Here is a 22,908-nt window from a genome sequence, read left to right as displayed (position 1 = left end):
GAGACCCCTGGGTTCACCTCTTTGCTGAACTCACCTGGAGTCAGGTTTAGACGGCAGCCTCCACCCAGGGGGACTGGGAAGCAGCCCTGGGAAGCTCCGCAGCGTCCGTGTGAATAATGAGCGCAGCGCAGCGGAACAGCTCCCCCCGGACCTGCTGCTCCGGCTGCTCCCCGATTTCTCCCACTCTCTGTCTGGGAGCCGTCCTTCCTTTTCTTTCCCCTCCCTCCCCTGCCTGTAGCTACCGCGCTCCCTCCTCCTGTTGGTGGCGCAGGGCTGTCCTTCCGCCTCCCTCCTCCAGGCACAGGAGCTGCCCGTGCTACTAATGAGCAGGCTCCAGGCTCCTCCCGGTCTGGGGTGCGCACAAGCCCCACGCCAGAAACGAGTTCCCAGGAGTAGAGCTATGGATATGCCTTGTGCGGCCACTGGAGAAATGAACTGGAGGAGGCAACCATCTGCACCCCTCTAGCATCTAACACTTTCTAGCCACTCAGCTTAACTAAGCCATAACCCCAGACTTCTTCCTAAATATCTCCAGTAACTTACAAGTGCTGAAGAGTAAACGAGAGGTTTGAGCACATATCTGTGTTAACAGTATTGTCTGTATAGAGATGCTAATTTGGCTAGATTCTAGAGATGAAATGTTGAAGGAATGGTATATGATTCTGTCTGGTTGTTATTTTGACATATTTTGACTATACTTACAGATCTGTAACATAAACCAGCAATCTTCTAATCATGACAACACAGATTGCTAATGGAAGGCAACTGATACTTATTGAATACCAGGCTCTGTTTAATAGTCTCTTTTTTCCCAGCTAATCTTTACTACAATTCTGTGAGCACTACTAGCATCCCTATTCTATGTTTTAAGAATTTGAGACTAACTTAAAACAAGAGGTCTTAAAACCAGACTAAGTAACATGTTCCAGCTCGCAGAGATTCTAAGTTTCTGAGCCTGAATAATAGCTGAAATCTGTAGCTCTCACAACCCATACCCTGTGTATAATGTGTTGCAGCGTCTTGGATGGTACTGTGTAATTGAATCAGCAAAGATAACAGGACTGTCAGCAAATACACACCACGAGACTAATGAATACCTAGAGTCCTAGTGAGACTTGTAAATAGTAAAGCACCCTAAGTAACAATAGTTCAAGTGCATGCTAAACATGGTGATTACTTATAAAAGAACAGCAACCAGTATGAGTTAAGACAGGCAAATAATGTTCAAAATGTTCAGAAGCAATGTCCAGCCACATATGAGTTGAATTCCCCACTCTAAAAAAGAGGCCAGATGTGATGTATTCTAAGAAGTCTACAATGGGTGTGGTCTTTTTGCAACCAGAGAAGGCCTCGTAAACACTCGTTTCCCATTAAGAATATGCAATAGCTAATTAATATTAAATTTGAAAATCAATGATAATTTATTACAACTAACCTTACATGAAAAACTCGTTACTCATTCAAGCTTTTAGAATTAGATTAAATAGCACTGAGTATCAAATTTACTTCAACCCGTAGAAATAATAGACAGTTCATTAATAAACTAAGTAATTTAATTAACTTTACTTTTGTGTCATGATGTATTTTTCCTTAGGAAAAAGATAAGAATTTTTTTCCTTGGTATAAAATACTAGAATATGACTTTTATATTTTTCTTCATGAGGATTAAAGAATTAATAAAATAAGTACAAACATATTTATTGTCAACAAATCTATCCAGATCATTCATTCTCCACTCAAGAAATTATTCTAGGCAAGCTTTATTTCTCCATATGTACAAGGCAATTCAGAGGTCAAAAATTTTTAAACACTTAAATTAATATCAACCATTAATTAACTAAGAGCACATTTTATTTATAAACAACTTTAAAAGACTATGAACAAGGTATTAACAAACTTCAACTTTATAAATACTACTACTTCTACTGAACACAAAGATATATAATTATAGTTTTCTCCCTATTTAAAATATTTATTGATTCTGGCATAATAGTGTCATACTCATCCCTCAATAATCAGTGTACATGTAACCAGAAATCTTTTTTATTCATCTAGCCAATGTAAGTATTTCTGCGTTTTGCATGTTAACACTCTATTCATTGTTTCTAGTGCTTATCCTCAAAATTTTTATAGTTCTATTCACATATGAATTCTACCAATCAGCACTGTATAAATAATGAAACATATAAAATGTGTTAAATAAATGGATGTAAGATTTCTGCTAAATTTTTCACATAGTAAGTACTTCAAAACCCTTATTATTTTTCCTTAAGCTTTTATGTTCGTATATCTTATCTCTCCAACTAAAGAATAAACTTCTAAATAAGAATAGTTTTGTCTATACATTTTACGCATTTTAACACATTATTAATCTAAAACCTTGGACTAGAGTTTGGAATTCTTTTATGTATTCATTTATTGATTCAAAAAATAGGTTTCCATGCCATTTTTTCTAAACCTTGTGCAAGATGTAGGGTATAAAATGATGTCCAAACTTGATAGAGTCCTTGACCTCATGGAGTTTAAGGTGCAGTAATGTACAGTAATTTTAAAATCCATTTATTATTATTTAAAACAATAAATGAATACATTCTTGCTGAAAATAAGTGAAAAGTCTGTCTGAACTCCTTGGCCAAGGCCAAAACAAGAAAGCAAACGAGCTGCCTGAAAACACCGCGAGCCACTCTCAAGAGGGTTTCTCTGTTGAAACAGTACATCTCATTATGGAAATGATGAGAAAAATTAGTAACTGTGCAAATGACAGCACACATGCATCTTTGTGGTTTCTGACCTTTTAGCATCATCAAAGCAAGACCACAAACATTTCAACACCATACGTGGTATTAATCTTGCACAGAATATAATGTTTTCACATATTTTATCCTGATTTCCTATAAAGTAATTTCAATTTTTAGCTAAAGCTAATGGATTTTTCTAGTGAAAACATTGTGTACTGCATGACTTTCCAGTGAGATCCGCGTACCATGCGCCATTTTCGTGCTCATACTCATTCCTCTGAAGTCTGTTTGCCTTTAATTCACCATGATAAAATTCCTTGTGTACTTTTATCGGCAACCATCGCATAGTGACACTTGCATCCAAATGTAATTCAATTTGAGCTTGGCAGTTGTTTGCTTTTTTATCAGAAAAGGAAAGTTAGAGGGAACAAGGGGCAAAGACGTGTGTAAGAACATCTGAGGGGCCATCACAGCATCATCACAAATTCAAGACTTTTTTGAAACGTTAGACAAGGGACTGAGACCCATGCTCTGGGATGGCTGAAACACTTCATAACCTGCTCATGTTTATGACCAAAATCATCACCTGAAATGAATTAAATGTGTAACTATCATAATATTGTTTGTGTATAAGTAATCACGAAGCAGCGTTAGGGAAGGGAGTATAATCTAGTAAGAAATTGGAACTAAAAAATGTTAGACAAAATTCAAGAAGATTTAAAAGAAGAAAATTATCCTGTCTGTTCTGAACAGAATTGAAAAAGCACATCAATTATAGCTCTATACATTGACCATAGACTTAAAGCATAACATAAAAATAAAGAAGGCAGATAACTGAGGAAAACATTTCTATTAAATCTACTCCGTAAAGTTTTCCCATACTTTTATTTTGCTAACAGGAGCATACATTTAAATCTCACAAAATCAAATATATTTTGCTGATTCAATTTGTAGCAGGTAGAGGAGCGTGTCCCAGTGCTACGACAGTGAGTTGTCACTATAACATACCACTGCTTTACATCTTACCCACAGGCTAAAATGTTTACCCCTAGAGTCATGACTTTGTATACGGCCGGGGATTGCTACTAAAAGCAAATATATGTGGCTGAAGGGTAGATAAATCTTTAGGCCATGATATCATTCACTAAAATTTAGCAGGCATTTACATATTTACCTACTTAGTTCATATGACAAATATGTTTGAGAGTCTGCCATATACAAAAAAGAAAAAGATGGAACCATCTTACAAATTTAGAGATTACTTAAAGAAATGGAACTGAAGAGTTAATTGTGATGGCAAAAATGAAGAGAGCAAAACCAGAGGGTACTTCAAGGAGAACAGGCATGGGAGAGGCATTATAATTTGGAGGGTGCTACGATTTGAACCTATGTGCGCATCCAAAGTTTGTATGTTGAAACTAAAATCCCAGGATAATGATATTAAGAGATGGGGCTTTTGGTTAAGTGATTAAGTGAAGAAGGATCCACCCTCATGAATGAGATAAATGCCCTAATAAAAGATGCTTTAGAGGAATGTCTGGCTCCTCGGTCTTTTCTGCCATGTCCTTACGTTGCCCATTTTTGCCCACTTTTGTCACGTGAAGACGAAGCAAGAAGGTGCCACCTTGGGAGCAGAGAGCAGTCCGGATCAACCGCCAAATCTCCACTGCCTTGATTTCGGACTTCTCAGCCCCAGAACTGTGAGAAATACATTTCTGTTTTTTATAAATTACTCAATCTGTGGCATTTTGTTATAGCAGCACACAGACAAAAACAGAGGGTAAACAGCCTGGTGAGAGTGGATATTTTAGAAACTTGAGATGATTTAATGTCGCTGATTCTCCATTTTCTCGTATGTAAAATGAAGGAAATCATGCTGATTACTTCACAGTTCATTGTGCAAATTAAATAAACTAAACTATGTAAATAAAGCAAGCAATATAGTTCCTCTTATCTAGTATACACTGTTTAAGTGTTGTTATTATTACATGAGGAAACCAAGAACTTCCCCACACAGAAGGATGTGGCAACCAAAACCAAGATATAAGAAAGGACCAAAGTTCACTGTGACAATTTGGTCAAGCGCTGGTTAGGGAAGATAGCATAATGTTACGTATAGATATTATTTTAGGATAATTTTACTCTCCCCGGACTCCTCTAACACTTTCCCTAGGTCTTGCATTGCACTTCTTAGTTTGTCTCTTTAATTATGCTTATTTATATAAATCTTTTAGCTTCCTACAAAAATAAGCTTGTAGTGGGACAGATTCTTAAGGATCTATGTCAAAGCAATTTTTCTATTTCCTACAGCAAGTAACCCAGTAGTAATCACCCAGAATTTGTTACAGGAAGAAAAATAGGAAGATTAATTTCAATTTTTTCTTTGCTAATTTTTAATCAGAATTATGCCATTGTTAGGGAGGGAGAAATTATAAATTGTGAGGACATGAGTGTTAATATTTAAATCTGTTATGCTGCTTTATTTTAGAGTTTGCCATGTTTTGTGACTAAAAAAAAGAAACAGGACATTCTATATAGCTGTTGCAAAACGTATGGTCTGTTGGTGAACTAGCAGCACCAGCATTACCAAGAGTTCCTTAGTTTGCAGGACTATTGAGTCAGAATTCGTATTTTGACAAAACTCCAGGTGATTCATGCTATGCATTTAAGTTGGAGAAGCACCGTTTTATAGTTCTCCTTATGTCCTAAACGCATTGTCAGTGAAAGAAAATACTATAAGTATGATAACAATAACGGTAATATTAACAAAAATGTAACTATTAGTAATTTTATATGCTCTCCCAGATACTAAGTCCTTTATTTAATACTTGTGATAATTCTGCGAAGTTGCAATTGATATCACCTACTAAACTGATACTCAGAAATCTGAAGTAATTCTCCAAGGTCACAAAGCTAGTGAATCACAAACAAGATTTTTAAACTCGCTGCTTCATTCCAAAGACTAAACTGTTTCTAACTCACGGTTAATACATTTGCTTCTGCCTTCCATTTCCTGAATGTGGTTTCCTTTCTATTTCATTAACTTTATTTATACATGACTGATTTTTAACCCTCTCTAATATTTTCAGAATACGGTGTACTATAGGTTAATAAGGACAATACCAAGTAATATCATGTTGAGAAAGCATGCAGAAGTAGCATCAAAAAACAGAGACTTTTTCCAAAGTGTTTACTGAAAACATTCAATACAAACAAGACTTTCTACTTAGAAATTCTACCATGCATAACTCAAATGGAACATGATTATTAAAATGACAAAAAAAATCCATAATTGCCTAAGAGCTAAGAATAAGAATTGCTATATAAAAAAGCATAAATATGCCATATGAATGACATCTATAAGAATCATGGGAGTGCTATTTGGTATTTAGTATTTAGTTCCATTCTGCAGTATGATCAAAAAGAAGCGTCTGTATAATTCACTGTGCATTACAGCACAATAAATCACCTCATCAGGCTCAGATATATGTAAAGATTTACAGTCTGGGAAAGTCCACTAGACATTCTTAATCACTTCTTAGACTGTACCGTCCCCCATATTTCTCTTTTTCTATAGAAAGGTTGCACATGGAAAGGCTTTACTTTAAATCCAGCAATGAATGGAATGTCTGTGAAGCAAGAAATAGATGGAAATCGACATTTTAAAAGAAAGATTGGCTTCTGAAGAGATATAGCTGTGACCTTGGTCTTTTTGTTGGAGAGAAGTATTCCCTAGCCTTACTGCACTATTATTCCCAAAGCACTCTTTGTATTGTTCTCCCTTCATCTCTGGCTCCTATCACATGGCGCCTCCCTCATTCTATCTGTTGACTTCTGAGAAAAATGTTTAAATTCTCCAGAGAAGATTGAGAACCATGCTAAATATTCCTCAGAGAAGCAAAATGTTATGTTAACAGTTTATATTTTCACATGAAATTCTCTATCTCTTCTCTCTTTCTGTCTCATGTATGTGTGTGTGTATATATATAGTATAATATACAGTAGATATGTATATATAGAGTATAATACACAGTAGATATAGTATAATATATAATATAATATACAGTATATATGTATAGATATACAGTATATGTGTGTGTTTATGTGTGTGTGTGTGTATATATATATACACTACCATTCACCTCCCAGGCTATACATCCTGAAATCTTAAAAGTAGAAAGCCCTCACAGGCCACAGTTGCTTATGCCTGTAATCCCAGCACTTTGGGAGGCCGAGGTGTGCGGATCACCTGAGGTCGGGAGTTCGAGACCAGCCAGACCAACATGGTGAAAACCCATCTCTACTAAAAATACAAAAAAATGAGCTGGGCATTGTGTTGTGTGCCTGTAATCCCAGCTACTCAGGAGGTGGAGGCAAGAGAATCCCTTGGACCCGGGAGTCGGAGGTTGTGTGAGCCGAGACCATGACATTGCACTCCAGCCTGGGCAATGAGAGCGAAACTCCATCTCAAAAAAAAACAAAAAAAAGGTGGAAAGGCCTTAAAAGACTTTTGAAAATGAGATTTGTCAAATATTTCTTATTAGAGATGAAGAAAATAAGTGTGGACCCACATGTAACCTGTCTGAGGTCACAGAGGTAGGGACCCACACGTAACCTGTCTGAGGTCACAGAGGTAGGGACCCACACTAACCTGTCTGAGGTCACAGAGGCAGGGACCCACACGTAACCTGTCTGAGGCCACAGAGGCAGGGACCCACACGTAACCTGTCTGAGGCCACAGAGGTAGGGACCCACACGTAACCTGTCTGAGGCCACAGAGGTAGGGACCCACACGTAACCTGTCTGAGGCCACAGAGGTAGGGACCCACACGTAACCTGTCTGAGGTCACAGAGGCAGGGACCCACACTAACCTGTCTGAGGTCACAGAGGCAGGGACCCACACGTAACCTGTCTGAGGTCACAGAGGCAGGGACCCACACGTAACCTGTCTGAGGTCACAGAGGCAGGGACCCACGCGTAACCTGTCTGAGGTAACAGAGGCAGGGATCCACGCGTAACCTGTCTGAGGTCACAGAGGTAGGGACCCATGTGTAACCTGTCTGAGGCCACAGAGGTAGGGACCCACACTAACCTGTCTGAGGTCACAGAGGTAGGGACCCACACATAACCTGTCTGAGGTCACAGAGGTAGGGACCCACACGTAACCTGTCTGAGGTCACGTAGGTAGTCATGCTGCAGCAGGCTTATTGGTTTTCCTCTATGACATGTATTATTATTGTTTTTGATCATTTCAAGAGGTTTCTAGTTGATAGTGGGACAAAATTTCTAATTTGGGAACCTAATTTTGTCTGCAAATCTTCTTTACATCTCTAGCTTATTAATACACCTCAGAAGTGTTACAGGAATTAATTAGCAGGATTTTGAAGAATATTTTGAGGTATGCCAGGAAAAATCATGTCAAGTATCAATGATTAGAAACTAAACAATCAATACTAGATATTGTAAAATTATATTTAAACTTCCATATGGCATAAATAAGTTATTTTAATGTACAGTCATTGTACTTTGTAAACTTACATATAAAATATTTGAAAAAATAACTTTCAATATATAAAATGTAAATATACAAAGGAACACAACGGAAAAAATAGGTGAAAATAATCAGGCTAAAAAAACAGTACAGTGTCATCCCCAGAAGACTATAAAAGGATTCGCAACCTCAAGAAACAGAAGAACTTGAACATGGAAATTACCCTCTTCTAGCTATACTGATTATGGTACATAATTTTAAAAGGCTTTTAGAGAGAAGGGAAATGTTTTATTATGTATCCATCACAGCGTTATGGTGATGTTTCTTAACTACCAGCTACTTTTAAAATTCCCATAATCTTTCTATAGATGACAAAGTTACATAAATATGAAGGATAAGAAGAGGCCCTGCAAAGGTGATAATACGATTCTCTTTTCAATCATAAGATATGTCTAAGCATGCATCTGCTAATCATATTGATGTGCATTTAGTGTTCTTTTACCTACACCTGTCAAAGTGGCTCAAGTAATCCTTCATAAGGAGATAATTTTTTTCTTGTAGGTGATTTTTTTCCACATAATACTCTAACATTTCCAATTCAATTTTTCTTGAAAAAGTTTACATGATATACATATAGAGTTACCAAAACTTTGGCTGCATAAATAATGTAAATGGACTTTACTTGAAAGATAATATTTACTTTTAAAGTTGTAAACCTTTGAATCATCAATTAATTAGAATTATCTTATATCTTTCTTTGTAAATAAAGTTTTTTGTCCCTACATATTTATGATTTAGAAATTTTCACCTGGAAAATTTCATTTTCATTTGGATGCCTTTTCTTTAGTATAAAATTCAGTATTTCAATTTCAATATAATTTTTTGATTGATTATTACCTGAAATTATGATAAAAGAAGCAAAGTGAAAAATAGAGATAAACTTTAAATACAATGTTATTTGTGCTTAATAATAAAATTAAGAAAGCAAAATATCTAAAATAATTATAACTATTTAAATAAACAAAGTATCATATAATGGGCAAAATATTCTTCTGGCTAGTCAGATGATTTTGACAGGCTGTTTACAGGTTCTGAATTTCAGTTTGCTCATCTCTAACATGAGGTTGAACTAGGTATGGCTTGTTTGGCTGAACTCTGTAAAGCTGGTCAAAAAAGTTGCATTTGGATTTTTCTTCCTGTTACTGTATACAATAGAATCCTTCCTGTTTCTACCATAAGATTCAGAACACAGTCTCTGACCTTTCCGAATAATTTCCAAGTCTCCTTGTTCTCCTGAAGCCTTCTATAAATGGCTCAACCATGCACCCTGTTTGTCAACACCAAACTCGAAGTATACCTGATGTCATCCCTTCTTTACCATCTTCCTACCTGTATCCAATCTGTAGCTCAGCCATTTCAAACTTGAGAAATCTCTCTAATGCATCCATTCTGCTCATTCTCTATAATAACCACTCTAGGTCAAACCATGGCCAAACCCATCAGTTCAGTTCAATATTTTGATGGGTCCATAATGTATCTGCATATTTCCACTTCCACCTTCTACCATCTGTTCTCTAGAAAGCAAAGACAGTAATCACCAAAAAAAGAAAAAGAAAAAAAAACAGGAAAGGAATTACATCAGGTCACTGCCCTAGATAAATCTTCCAGAAGCTTCTCAATACTTGTGCAAGAAAGCTCACACCCCATATTCTGACCCCCTAACTCTAAGTGTATGTATAACCTCATGTCATGAATCCCTCACTTACTATGCTCCAGCCACCATGGACTTCTGTTACTCATACACACAGAACATTCTCCTGTGAGAAGGCCTTGTCATGTGTTCTTTTGGTTGCCTGGAATTCTCTTGTCATCTTCTCCTCTTTCAGGCCTGAGCTTAATTTCCTCAAAGTGGCCTTTCTTGATCCCACCTTATCTCACTTCATCTTCAACCTCTTTTAAAAATCCTCAATCTGATTTTTCTTCATAGCATTTATTATAATATGTCAATATCTTGTCTATTTATGTGATTACTAACTTATACTGAGGAGAGCCTTTTGAAGAATATCTCAATAGGCCGAGTTGATACTCCTGTGTCCTCATCCCTCAATTCCCAGCACTTGGCACAGGATAGAGTACAACAAACACTTACTGACTGGATAATGAACTGCATATAAGATAAAATCAAACAAATCTTGGGGAATTGCAGGCATGTTCCATTACTCTTGTACTCTTATGCTTAAAGTGAAAATATATTCATGTTATATAATAAAAATATGTCCAGCTATAGAGTTCTTCAGAGGTGTCTGAATTGGGACATGGAGGGTGGGCTTCTATACCTCACACATCAGTCAGTCACTGTGTAAAGGCTTCCCTGTAAAGGAACATGACCACGGGAATTTCTACAACCAAGGAATTTCCCATAGAAGGCCGACAGCTAAGGGCTCTCTGCCACAGTTCTCCCACCAGCTAGGAAAATCAGTCCTTCATTCATAAAGGATGTACAAGACAATATATCACAGAGGCCAATGTAATCATGTTGCAATTATCTTCAAGTCATAATTGAAACAGAGTGGCTGTTTTCTTCTACCAGCCATATTAGCTCACAAATATATTTAATAACAATATAAAGTGATAGATAAAAATCTGGGGTGATAATGGGAAAACCTTGCTATATTCCTGGGGTTGCTGTTAAATATTTAGGTAATAGATGTAATACATAGATAAATGTTTAGACCATGGACCCATCTAAAAAATTAAAATGCTCAGATTAGCTGAATTTTAATCCAATGAAGTACTATTTTTAAGACTCTTGATGCAGACAGATCTATTTTGTCTGTAATTACCTTAATTAAATTGTTATCTCCTTTTTATTATTTTATTGTATTTGTAGCTAGCAATCCATTATTAAAGGAGAAAATACAGCTCTTGAGAATGTGGTGGTATTTCCTATTTACAGATTATCCTCCCCTGAGTGGCAGCAAAATGAACTAAAATATTCACCAAATCAAGAAAACAACTTTACTAAGAAACAAGGGAATAAAATAATGTCATATAAACTTCAAAAATAATGACCAAATACTATTCACTTGGACACATAAGAAAGCAAAAGTTGGATTTGGAAACCTTTGTTAGTGACCTCATGCTTCTCCCTAGATGTTTTTAAGATTCTCTCTTAAACTTTGATACTTAATAAATTTCCTAAAATTTGTCAGAGTAATTGTATATTAGGCTTCATTTCAGAATACTTGATGTCAAAAGACAAATGAAAATATGTTGACAAAGTCTTAAAATGAGAACAAAATATTCTATGCCAAGTGCAGTTGATATTTATATATTCCCAGAACATAGAAAAACATTGCTTAATAAAAATAAAAATCTGGAAGTCTATTAGCCATGTACCCCTCTCCCTCAAAGTGTCCACTAGAAGATGACTTTATTTTGATAGAGCAAACTAAATAACTCACAACAAATGTGTTAGGATGAAAGTATTGATGTTAATATTGTATTTGTAAATAGAATTAAGTCCCTTTTTAAAGAAAAATTATACTTAGAGGTATAAAATGGGATATAAGATGACAGGCTCAATAATCTGTGGTCAAGACTTCAGTATGTATTTACATCCAATTAAGGGGCAAAGAAGAGGTATATGTATAAGCTTTCTTGACTTTACAAATAATGATCATTCATATGATGAAATTGAGAAATGTGCATTTAAACATGATTGAAAAGTGTAAAACTTATTAAAATTATACTTAAAATCCTATAATCTTTTAAAATTACTGGGAAATAGCAAAAAATATGGCATAGCAATAAAACAATATGACAAATATGGAGTCAAATAAAATAGAAAGAAACTATTAAAAATAGGAGAAAAGACTTCATATGTCAGAAATTGAAAAAATACTTATTACGACCAAAAATTGGGGGAAAACATGAAAAACAGATCATTAAAGTGTGTTATGAAAACACAAAAGCACACACAACACACAGCTGGTATATACTACAGACCCAGTAAGAGTACCTAAAGCAGAAAGTAAAATGATAGCCAAAAATATAACCTGTCAAAGAAACAAGAGAAGAAACTAGGAATTGAAATTGTACTATCAGAGTTAGGAAATCTTAATATTGAAAGATATAGTTTATAATAAATACATAATATTTAGAAATCTTTATGTCCCAAATACATAAAATTTGGACAAATTCAAGAAATGCAAAGTGAAATAAGCATGACTGTACAGAGAGACTTGAAATCGCCTCTGACAAAGTAAAAATCCCATAAATAAAGTAGAAATGATCCTGTAATAACATCAGTAAGAATGACCAAGTAGCTATATAGTAAAATCTATACTTCATAGGATCTGTATTTCCTAAGTATTCATAGCATAATTATGAAAATTACTGCTGTGTTAGGCCACAAAAACATCAATAATTTCCTGAATAAGTAAGAACATTTGTAGAACATACAGGATTATGATGTATTCAGTAAGAGCACGTTTCTGTTTGTGCCCACAAATTTACATAGGGAGGAGATGGCCACTCGGGCTCACGACCTGTTGTGTCTTTGTGGGTTACAGTTACTGTAACTTAGCTGATGACATAGGCTATGATACTTGACCAAGGCCAAATGAGAGCAAAGGAAAATAAGGTGTCTTAGGGAACCGATTGTAAGAACTGGAAAAGAATAAATTTGTTAATGAATTATCTGCCACAAAAGCTGGATGGAGAAGAAATGTTAGTTTGATATATGCAAAACAACTGACACCACAATCCCTTCTAGTCCAACCATCCTACTGGCAGGGTGTGTACTGGGGAAATTAACACCAATTGAATTCAAAGAATTTGACTAAATGAACACTGGGAGTTCCAAATTTAGCTTTCATAGATAGGGAAATTTGAAGTACATCAGACTATAAGGTGGCATTTTGTGCAACTAATTAAAACTATGTTTGAAAAAGAGCAATTGCATTTTTGTTACTGAGTAATATTAAGCAACCATGAAAATAAATAGAAATAACCAAGAAATTGTTATATTTAAATCCTCCCTCCTTTTTTGGAAAGAGAAGTATTGATATTTTTGGATTCTAATCAAAACTTCTCTTTTAAAATAAAATTGATGATTCTATGGAGATAGGGAGGGAATAACCTATGTTTATTGAACACCCAATATTCCACTTACCCAAATGTCATTTATTCTATATTCTAGGTTTTTGTTGAGACAGGGTCTTTCTTGCTCTGTTACCCAGCCTAGAGTGCAGTGGGGTGGTCACAGCTCACAGATGTATACCACCATGCCTGGCATTTTATTTTATTTTATTTTATTTTATTTTATTATTTTATTTTATTTTTGCAGAGATGGTGTCTCCCTATATTTCCCAGGCTTGACTTGAACTTCTGGGCTCAAGCGATCCTCCTGCCTTGGCATCCCAAAGTGCTGGGATTATATGCATAAGCCACTGTGCTCAGCCAATATTATAGTCTTGATAGTAGAAGTGTCTCAGTGTACTGGAAAACTTTGTCCAAATTTTGAAAAAATATTGAAAAACACGTTGGTTTTATTTGGCCAATACTGATTTCTTTGCTCCATCATTATTTATTGGCATTATTAGCCTGTTGACTTTCAATTTCCTTACATCCCTTTCACTCCATTTCTTTTATTTTGTACCCCAAATAGAAACTCTTTTTTTTTTTTTTTTAGATGGATTCTCACTCTTGGCTCTTGTGACCCAGGCTGGAGTGCAGTGGTGCAGTCTCATCACTGTAATCTTCACCTTCCAGGTTCAGGCAATTCTCCTGCCTCAGCCTCCCAAGTAGCATAGATTACAGGCATGAGCCACTACACCCTGCTAATTTTTTGTATTCTTTTTTTTTTTCTTGAGATGGAGTTTCGCTCTTGTTGCCCAGGCTGGAGTGCAATGGCATGAACTCTGCTCACTGCAACTTCTGCCTCCCAGGTTCAAGCGATTCTCCTGCTTCAGCCTCCCAAGTAGCTGGGATTAGAGGGTGAGCCACCACACCTGACTAATTTTTGTATTTTTAGTAGGGACAGGGTTTTGCCATGTTGGACAGTCTGGTCTGGAACTCCTGATCTCAAGTCATCCACCTGCCTTGGCCTCCCAAAGTGCTGAGATTACAGGCATGAGCCACTGTGTCCAGCTTTTTTGTATTTTTATATTTATTTATATTTTGATAGACAGTTTGGTTCTGTTGCCCAGGCTGGAGTGCAGTGGCACAGTCTCGGCTCACTGCAACCTCCGCCTCCCAGGCTGAAGTGATTCTCCTGCCTCTGACTCCCCAGTAGCTGGTATTACAGGCACCTGCTACCACACCTGGCTACCTTTTATATTTTAATTAGAGACAGGGTTTCACCATGTTGGCCAGGCTGGTCTTGAACTCCTGACCTCAGGTGATCTGCCCACCTTGGCCTCCCAAAGTGGCCTTGCTTGAGGCCAGGAGTTTGAGACCAGCCTGGCCAACATGGTAAAACCTGCTCTCTACCAAAAATACAAAAAAATAAATTAGCCGGGTATGGTGGTGTGTGCCTGTATTCCAAGCTACTTTGATGGCTGAGTCACAAAAATCACTTGAACCCAGGAGGCAGAGGTTGCAGTGAGCTGTGATCACCTCACTGCACTGTAGCCTGGGTAACAGATTGAGACTTGTCTCAAGAAAAAAAAAAAATTCTTGGCAGGACGTGGTGGCTCACACCTGTAATCCCAGCACTTTGGGAGGCCAAGGTGGGTTGATCACCTGAGTTTGAGACCAGCCTGACTAACATGGAGAAACTCTGTCTCTCCTAAAAATACAAAATTAGCTGGGAATGGTGCTGCGTGCCTGTAATCCCAGCTACTCAGGAGGATGAGGCAGGAGAATCACTTGAACCCAGGAGGCAGAAGTTGCAGTGAGCCGAGATCACACCACTGCACTCCAGCCTGGGCAACAAGAGCGAAACTCCGTCTCAAAGAAAGAAAAAAAATCTTTACTTTGGATAAATACTTAGAAATGGAATTTTCAGGTCGGCCTTTAGATATTATTAATGGATTTAATATGAAAAACCTTTACTTGAGGATGTATAAAGCTTTAAAAGACAGGGTCCCTATTCTTAAGTTATAAGTAAAGCAGCATTTGTAAGGTAATATTCAGAAAACATCAGATAATATCCTATAAAGTCCTCCTGTTCATGCTGATGACATTGGATGGCCAGTTAAGGATGACACTTCATGCTGTCCCCTGCAACCAAGGTCCTGACATGTCTAAATGATACTGGCCCTATGAGAACACTGTGGATGTGAAAGCATTTCCTCAAGTTATCTTTTTGACCTGCTGGTTTTAATCTAATGATGGGATATCCAAAGTGAATCTAACGGAGTGACATGATTGTGGATCTGTTGGGGGGAATCAGAGACAGCTAGAGCAAGGGCAGACACGTGCTGAACTCATCTGTCTTAAGAGCCGAAGCAAGCAGCAGTGTTACTAGCAGAGCTACTGCACATCTGTACACGTGGCTCCAATGGCTCTGACCTGTTTTTTTCCCAGTATGAACCTAATACATGAGGCAAGTTAGAAAATCAGAGTTGGCCAGGCATGTGGCTCATGCCTGTAATCCTAGTACTTTGGGAGCCAACGTGGGTGGATCACTTGAGGCCACGAGTTCGAGACCATCCTCGGCAACACAGTGAAACCCCATCTCTACTAAAAATACAAAAATTAGCTGGGTGTGGTGGCAGGCACCTGTAATCCCAGCTATGGGAGGCTGAGGTTGCAGTGAGCCAAGATCAGGCCACTGCACTTCATTCAGCCTGGGTGACAGAGCAAGGCTGTCTCAAGAAAAAAAAAAGGGAGAGGAAAGGAAAGAAAATCACAGCTTGTTAGGCACTTGCAGCTAAACACATATGCACAAAAATTATTCAGTAAAAGCAAAACAGTTTTGGTGTATCTTGAGATTTGTTTTATATCCAAAGGAAGACTATATCTTTCATCTTTGAACTAGTCTTTGGAAAATGCCTTCTATATAACAAATGTTATAGTTTTCTTCTAATTGGGTCTTGAGGTCTCTCAGGAGAATGGCTATAAACTCTACCTCACTCTAATGGGGCTCTAGGGGAGGGGCCTGTGGGTCTTTAGAGTAGCCTTTCACCGGACATTTCTTTTTCCTGGACCACAGCCTAATGCTCAAGTATCTGACCCATGACCAGGTGTCTCACAGGAAACTTGTTTATACTGGCAGATGCCCTTGTAACTTTTGTCTGACCTGTGTGCAGTTTATTCCTACCATGATACCCACTCTTTTTTTTTTTTTTTTTTTTTTTTTTTTGAGATGCAGTCTCCATCTGTTACCAGGCTGGAGTGCTGTGGCATGACCTTGGTTCACTGCAACTTCCACCATCTGGGTTCAAGCAATTATCCTGCCTCAGCCTCCCGAGTAGCTGGGACTACAGGCACACGCCACCATGCACAGCTAATTTTTGTATTTTTAGTAGAGTCAGAGATTCACCATGTTGGCCAGGATGGTTTTGATCCCTTGACCTCATGATCTGCCCTACTCGGCCTCCCAAAGTTCTGGGATTACAGGCGTGAGCCACCGTGCTTGGCCTTTTTTTTTTTTTTTTTTTTTTTTGAGACAGGATCTTGCTCTGGTGCCTAGGCTGGAGTGCAGTGGCAGGATCACAGCTCACTGCAGCCTTGACCTCCTAGGCTCAAGCAATCCTCCCACCTCAGCCTCCCAAGTAGCTGGGACTAGAGGCATGTCCCACTACATCTGGCTAATTTGTATATGATATGTATTTTTGTAGAGATAGGGTTTTGCCATGTTGCCCAGGTTGATCTTGAACTCCTGAGCTCAAGCAATTCACCTGCCTTGGCCTCCCAAAGTGCTGTGATAACAGGTGTGGGTCACCACACCTAGCCAATGTACATTTAATTATCAAAGTGCTATCTATACTATTTTATGGAAGTACTAATTATCAAAGTGCAATAGAGGTTTTGTTGTTGTTGTTGTTGTTGTTGTTGTTTTTCTTTTGAGACAAAGTTTCACTCTTATTGCCCAGGCTGGAGTGAGTGGTGCGATCTCGGCTCACTGCAACCTCCACCTCCCAGGTTCAAGTGATTCTCCTGCCTCAGCCTCCCAAGTAGCTGGGATTACAGACATGTGTCACCACACCCAGCTAATTTTATATTTTTAGTAGAGACTAAAATGATCTCTCCATGTTGGTCAGGTTGGTCTCGAACTCCTGACCTCAGGCGATCCATCCGCCTTGGCCTCCCAAAGTGCTAGGTTTACAGGTGTGAGCCACTGTGCCCGGCCAATAGAAGTTTTTAAACTTTTTGTAGATATTTTTGAAAGATGCTGTCTTCCTTTAAGAAAAGAGACAAGGCTGGGTGTGGTGGCTCGTGCCTGTAATCCCAGCGCTTTGGGAGGCCAAAGCAGGTGGATTGCTTGAGCTCAGGAGTTTGAGAGTAGCCTGGCCAAATGGCAAAACCTCGTTTCTACTAAAAATAAGAAAAAAATTAGCTGGACATGGTGGCGCACGCCTATAATCAAAGCTAATCAAAGCTAATCAAAGCTAAGGTGAGAGGATCACCTGAGCCTGGGAGGTTGAGGCTGCAGTGAGCTGTGATTGTGCCACTGCACTCCAGCCTGGGCAACAGAATGAGACCCTGTCTCAAAGTGAAAACAAAAACAAAAAAATGAAACAAGAGAAAAAAAAACAAGAAAGAAAATGGTAAGGGGGTAGTGCCTAATTATTAAGCTTTTGTTGTGAATAGTAGCTTGCATATCAGATGTTTACTGTAATATTCTTAAAGCTTTGCCAGGCCTACAGCTTGCTGTGTGCTTTTCAACTCTATTTCATTTATTTGGGAAATAATACATCAATGTACTTTATTCATTCCCAGCTCTAACCATGGAATACTGGGAATGTCCCTTTCTATGAAGGAGGTTTGTCGGCCACAACAGGAATATTCATGAACATGGAGGTACTTTGTTGAAGTTACACTAATTTTTTTACTCTTCCCCACTCTCAGCCTAGCCGGTCTGCACACTATATTCTCTCCATCCTTCAGCACCCTTCCATCTCTTCCTTCATCTTAAAAACCTTTCCTTTAATTTCAACAGCGCTGCCTGGGTTTGTCATTTCAGGGGTTGGGCATGTTCCAGGATCTGTCTATAGACTTCTCTCAGGAGGAATGGGAGTGCCTGGACACTGCTCAGAAGGACTTAACAGAGAGATGTAATGATGGAGAACTATAGCAGCCTGGTCTCACTAGGTAAGGATGTCTATCCCCAAATAACTCATGAGTTTTGGGTGTAGCTTTCACTTGTCTGGGTGACTTTTCACCTGCTGCCTAGGGAATTGTTTTGTGTTTAGTAGATTAACAGATGGACAGCTCTCTGGGTCGTTCCATCTTCTCCATGCTTCAGACCTTTACACCTTCCTCTAGTCCTTCGTGAGTACTAAGGGACTAACTTTGAATTCAGGAACAGCAGGAGTATGTCTTACTTCTTTTCTTTCTTTCTTTCTTTCTTTCTTTCTTTATAACTTTCTTTCTTTTTCTCCTTTCTTTTTTTTTTTTTTTTTTTTTTTTTTTTTGAGATGAAGTCTCACTCTATCACCCAGGCTGGAGTGCAATGGTGCGATCTCGGTTCACTCCAACCTTCATCTTGGGTTCAAGCAATTCTAATGTCTCAGCCTCCTGACTAGCTGGGATTACAGGCACTGGCCACCATGCCTGGGCAATTTTTGTGTTTTTAGTAGAGACAGGATTTCACCATGTTGGTCAGTCTGGTCTTGAACTCCTGACCTCAAGCAATCCACCTGTTTTGGCCTCCTAAAGTGCTGGGATTACAAGAGTGAGCCACTGTGCCTGGCCATCTTACTTCTTTTCTTATAAACAGGTCTCTCTATCCCAAAGCCTGATGTGATTTCCTTACTGGAGCAAGGGAAAGAGTCCTGGATGGTTTCAAGGGACGTACCAGGAGGATGGTGCCCAGGTGAGTAAGGACTGAGCAGATGGGGAAGGCACTGCTGTTTAGAACCCAGCCCATCAGGGAGGCAGCACCATAAAGGTACTGGTTGAGGAATCTCTTCTGCAAGGTCCCATGTAAGAGTTGTGGCCTAAGACACATGGAGGAAAGTCAAGATACCCCCAACACACACATTTTTTTTAATTTTTTTAATTTGAGAGAGAGTCTTGCTCAGTCACCCAGGCTGGAGAACAGTGATGCAATCTCGGCTCACTGCAACCTTCACCCATGGGTTGAAGCGATTCTCCTGCCTCAGCCTCTAAAGGAACTGGCATTATAGGCACCTGCCACCATGCCCAACTAATTTTTGTATTTTTAGTAGAGAAGGCATTTCACCATGTTGGCTAGGCTGGCCTCGAACTCCTGACCTCAGGCGATCCACCTGCCTTGGCCTCTGAAAGTGCTGGTATTACAGGTGTGAGCCACTGTGTCTGGCCAAGAACCCCCTTTTACCTCCACCTCTTCAGTCTGTGCTACCCTCTTGTCATAATTTCTTTCCATTTCAAAGAATAACGTTCCCTTCTTCAGAAGCCATCCTGTTTCCTCTATCTTGGAGCTACTTCTTTCCCTTTAAAATTTAAACCCGTGTAGTTGCTTTAAAAACAAATCTTTTAGAATATATTTATTTTTCATACTGATCCTTGACTTTTTGGCTAGTTTTCCTTTAATGCAGCCATTTCATGCATCAATGGATATTCATTCACTATTTTTTTTTTTTTTTTTTTTTTGGATACAGAGTCTCACTCTGTAGCCCGGGCTGGAGTGCAGTGGCGTGATCTTGTCTCACTGCAAGCCAATAAGAAACGCTTGGGCATGACCTCCCTACAAGCACAGGAAAACCTTTCTTACGCATTTCTGCGCTGGAACGCCTACCTTTAGTGCCGTTTCCTGCACTTTCTTGCAGATTTGTACCAGGCACTGGAGAACCTCCCACCTGGTCCATGCCCGGCTCCCGGTGAGCACCGAGACCCAACCTTGTGCACAGCCAGTCTTGTTATCAACAAACAGGCTAGTAAATTATAAAAAATAAAATAAAGGAAATGTAGCTGGGCGTGGTGGCATGCGCCTGTAATCCCACCTGCTCCGGAGGCTGATGCAGGGGAATCGCTTGAACCCAGGAGGTGAAGGTTGCAGTGAGGCGAGATCGCGCCACTGCACTCCAGCGTGGATGGCAAGAGCGAAACTCCTTCTCGAAATAATAAATAAAATAAAGGAAATGGGGCCGGGCATGGTGGCTCACGCCTGTAATTCCAGCACTTTTGGTGGCCGAGGCGGGCGGATCACTTGAGGTCAGAAGTTCGAGACCAGTCTGGCCAACATGGTGAAACCCCTTCTCTACTAAAAATAAACAATTAGCCAGGCATGGTGGCGGGTGCCTGTAATCCCAGCTATTTGTGAGGCGGAGACACAAGAATCGCTTGAATCCCGGAGGCAGAGGTTGCAGTGAGCCGAGCTCGTGCCACTGCGCTCCAGCCTGGGCGACAGAGCAAGACCCCATCTTAAAATAAAATAGGCCGGCCGAGGGTGCTCATGCCTGTAATCACAGCATTTTGGAGGCTGAGGCGGGTGGATTGCCTGAGCTCAGGAGTTCAAGACCATCCTGGCCTACATGGTGAAACCCCATCTCTACTAAAAATGCAAAAATTAGCCGGGCATGGTGGCGCATGCCTGTAATCCTAGCTACTTGGGAGGCTGAGGCAGGAGAACGTTTCAACCCAGGAGGCGGAAGTTGCAGTGAGCCGAGACCGCCACATTGCACTCCAGCTTGGGTAAGAGGATTGAAACTCCATGACAAAAAAAAAAAAAAAACAAATAAATAAATATAAAAGAAATAGACAAAGCAAACCTTAATGCATGAACTCAAACAAATGCTTTCACTGCCAGGCTCCATCTTTGCAAAACTGAACCTAGGACAATGTGAACGTTTCTAACTAGCAATTCTGGAGGACAGATCAGGGAAGCAGCGTGAGCTTGCTTTTCTGCAATTTAATTGACTGGTCAGTAAAGTCAGTGTTTGCAGGCATTTTCAATGTTCTGTAGTGGGCTTCAGTGCCTGTGGCAGGCCAGGTTTCCAATAGCACCAGAACAGTTTCTACTAACCCTTTACTATAATTTTGATGAATGCATAAGTTAACGTTAAAGAAATGGAGAAACTGGTGCCTGAGTATCAGGGATGGAACGTGAAAACAAACCCATTGAGACCCCGTCTGGGTTTTCTCAGACCCTAAAATCTGATCGAATAATGATAGCATTCGTACACATTCACCTCAGCCTGTCTTAAGATTCAGAAACTTTCCAAGACTCTAGAGAAATCCTTCCAGACGCTAGACCTGAGTTAAAGATTAGATGTTGATTGAATGAAACACTCCTGCTTGTAGGTGCAATCCCACATGGTGCTTAAGATGCATATAAGCACTAGAAAAAAAAACTTGTAACTTTGAGTTGGTCTGGTGATTTACCTGGCGCTTCTCCCTGTAAGTGGCTGCAGAAATAAACTTCCTTTTTTCCCAGTCTGTCTGTATCTTAGTATTGAACAATTGCGATGGAGCTGCCCAGCAAAGTCCTCTTTTGTGTGGTTATCTGGGACTCCTTTTGGAGGGAACATTTTAAATTTTCCATTTCAAAGCATTCTCTTGGCACTCTTACACTGTTTTTCTCTGCCAACCCTGGGACCTGAGTTCTCCTGGACTTGAATCTGCAGCCACAGAGCCTAGAAGATCATTCCTCCACATTCTGTGACTGTTCCCCAAACACAGGGAGAATTTGCAGAAAATAAGCCCAAAAATCTTGCCATTCTTTGCAAAAAAACCCCACATTACAAACTGCTGAAAACAGGATTTTACCCTGAATAGGTTGTTCCTCTATTTGAAACCCTTTACAATTTTGGAGGGAAGTTTCCAAATCAATCAGTAAGTACCCCCCACCCCAGGTTTATCATTATGTAAAGTGCCCCCTTTGCACATGCAAGATTGAATAAACCTTGAAAATATTATGCTAAGTGAAAGAAGCCGGTCACAAAGGACCACATGTTATGTAATTCCATTTAAATAAAATGTCCAAAATAGACCAGTACATAGAAACAGAAAGTAGATTTGTGGTGGCCCAGGGTTAGGGGAGTTGGGGGAAAATGGAGGGATATGGTGTTTACTTCAGGGTAATGAAAATGATCTAAAATTTATTGTGGTGATGTTTGCATAACAGTGCAAATATACTGAAAACCACTGAATTTTACACTTTAAATCAGTGGCTTCTGTGGTATGTTATCAATATGTCTCAATAAAACTTCAAAAAAAATGTGCCTATCTGTCTTTTTGTGTATTATTCCTCCAGAGTCCAGTCCATAGTTTTTACATTTGATGAAGAAATTAAGATTTTCTTTCTTCTTCCTCTTTTTTTTTTTTTTTTTGAGACAGAATCTCCCTCTGTTGCCCAGACTGGAGTGCATTGGCACAATCTTGGCTCAGTGCAACCTCCAGGCTAATTTTTGTATTTTTAGTAGAGACAGCGTTTCACCATGGTGGCTACACTGGTCTCAAACTTCTGACCTCAAGTGAGTCCCCCACCTTGGTTTCCAAAATTGCTGGGATTACAAGTGTGAGCCACCGCACCCAGCCCAAGATTTAGTTTCTGTTGTTTTGATGCCCTAGGGCCATCTTAT

The 22,908-nt window shown here is 39.1% G+C and overlaps 2 long non-coding RNA genes across 3 annotated transcripts in view; one reads left to right on the top strand and one right to left on the bottom strand.

Annotated features, from left to right (window-relative positions):
- Positions 1-22,908, bottom strand: part of LOC134757821 (uncharacterized) — a 126,396-nt gene that overhangs the window by 86,588 nt on the left and 16,900 nt on the right. The window contains exon 1 of one of the 2 annotated variants that reach the window (XR_010132333.1): positions 35-302. The exons of the other annotated variant lie outside the window; for it this stretch is intronic. This is a non-coding gene — a long non-coding RNA (uncharacterized lncRNA). Of the gene's footprint in view, positions 1-34; positions 303-22,908 lie in introns of those variants that run through there. 2 annotated transcript variants of the gene reach the window in all.
- Positions 7,716-22,503, top strand: LOC129528985 (uncharacterized). Its single transcript, XR_008674342.2, has 5 exons — positions 7,716-7,776; positions 18,122-18,202; positions 18,366-18,493; positions 19,122-19,217; positions 20,155-22,503. It is a non-coding gene; the product is annotated as an uncharacterized lncRNA (long non-coding RNA).

The sequence above is a fragment of the Gorilla gorilla genome, chromosome 21 (genome assembly GCF_029281585.2).
Source record: "Gorilla gorilla gorilla isolate KB3781 chromosome 21, NHGRI_mGorGor1-v2.1_pri, whole genome shotgun sequence".
NCBI lineage: Eukaryota > Metazoa > Chordata > Mammalia > Primates > Hominidae > Gorilla > Gorilla gorilla.
Note: the sequence above shows the minus strand (reverse complement) of the source record. Positions and strands in the feature narration are given on the sequence as shown.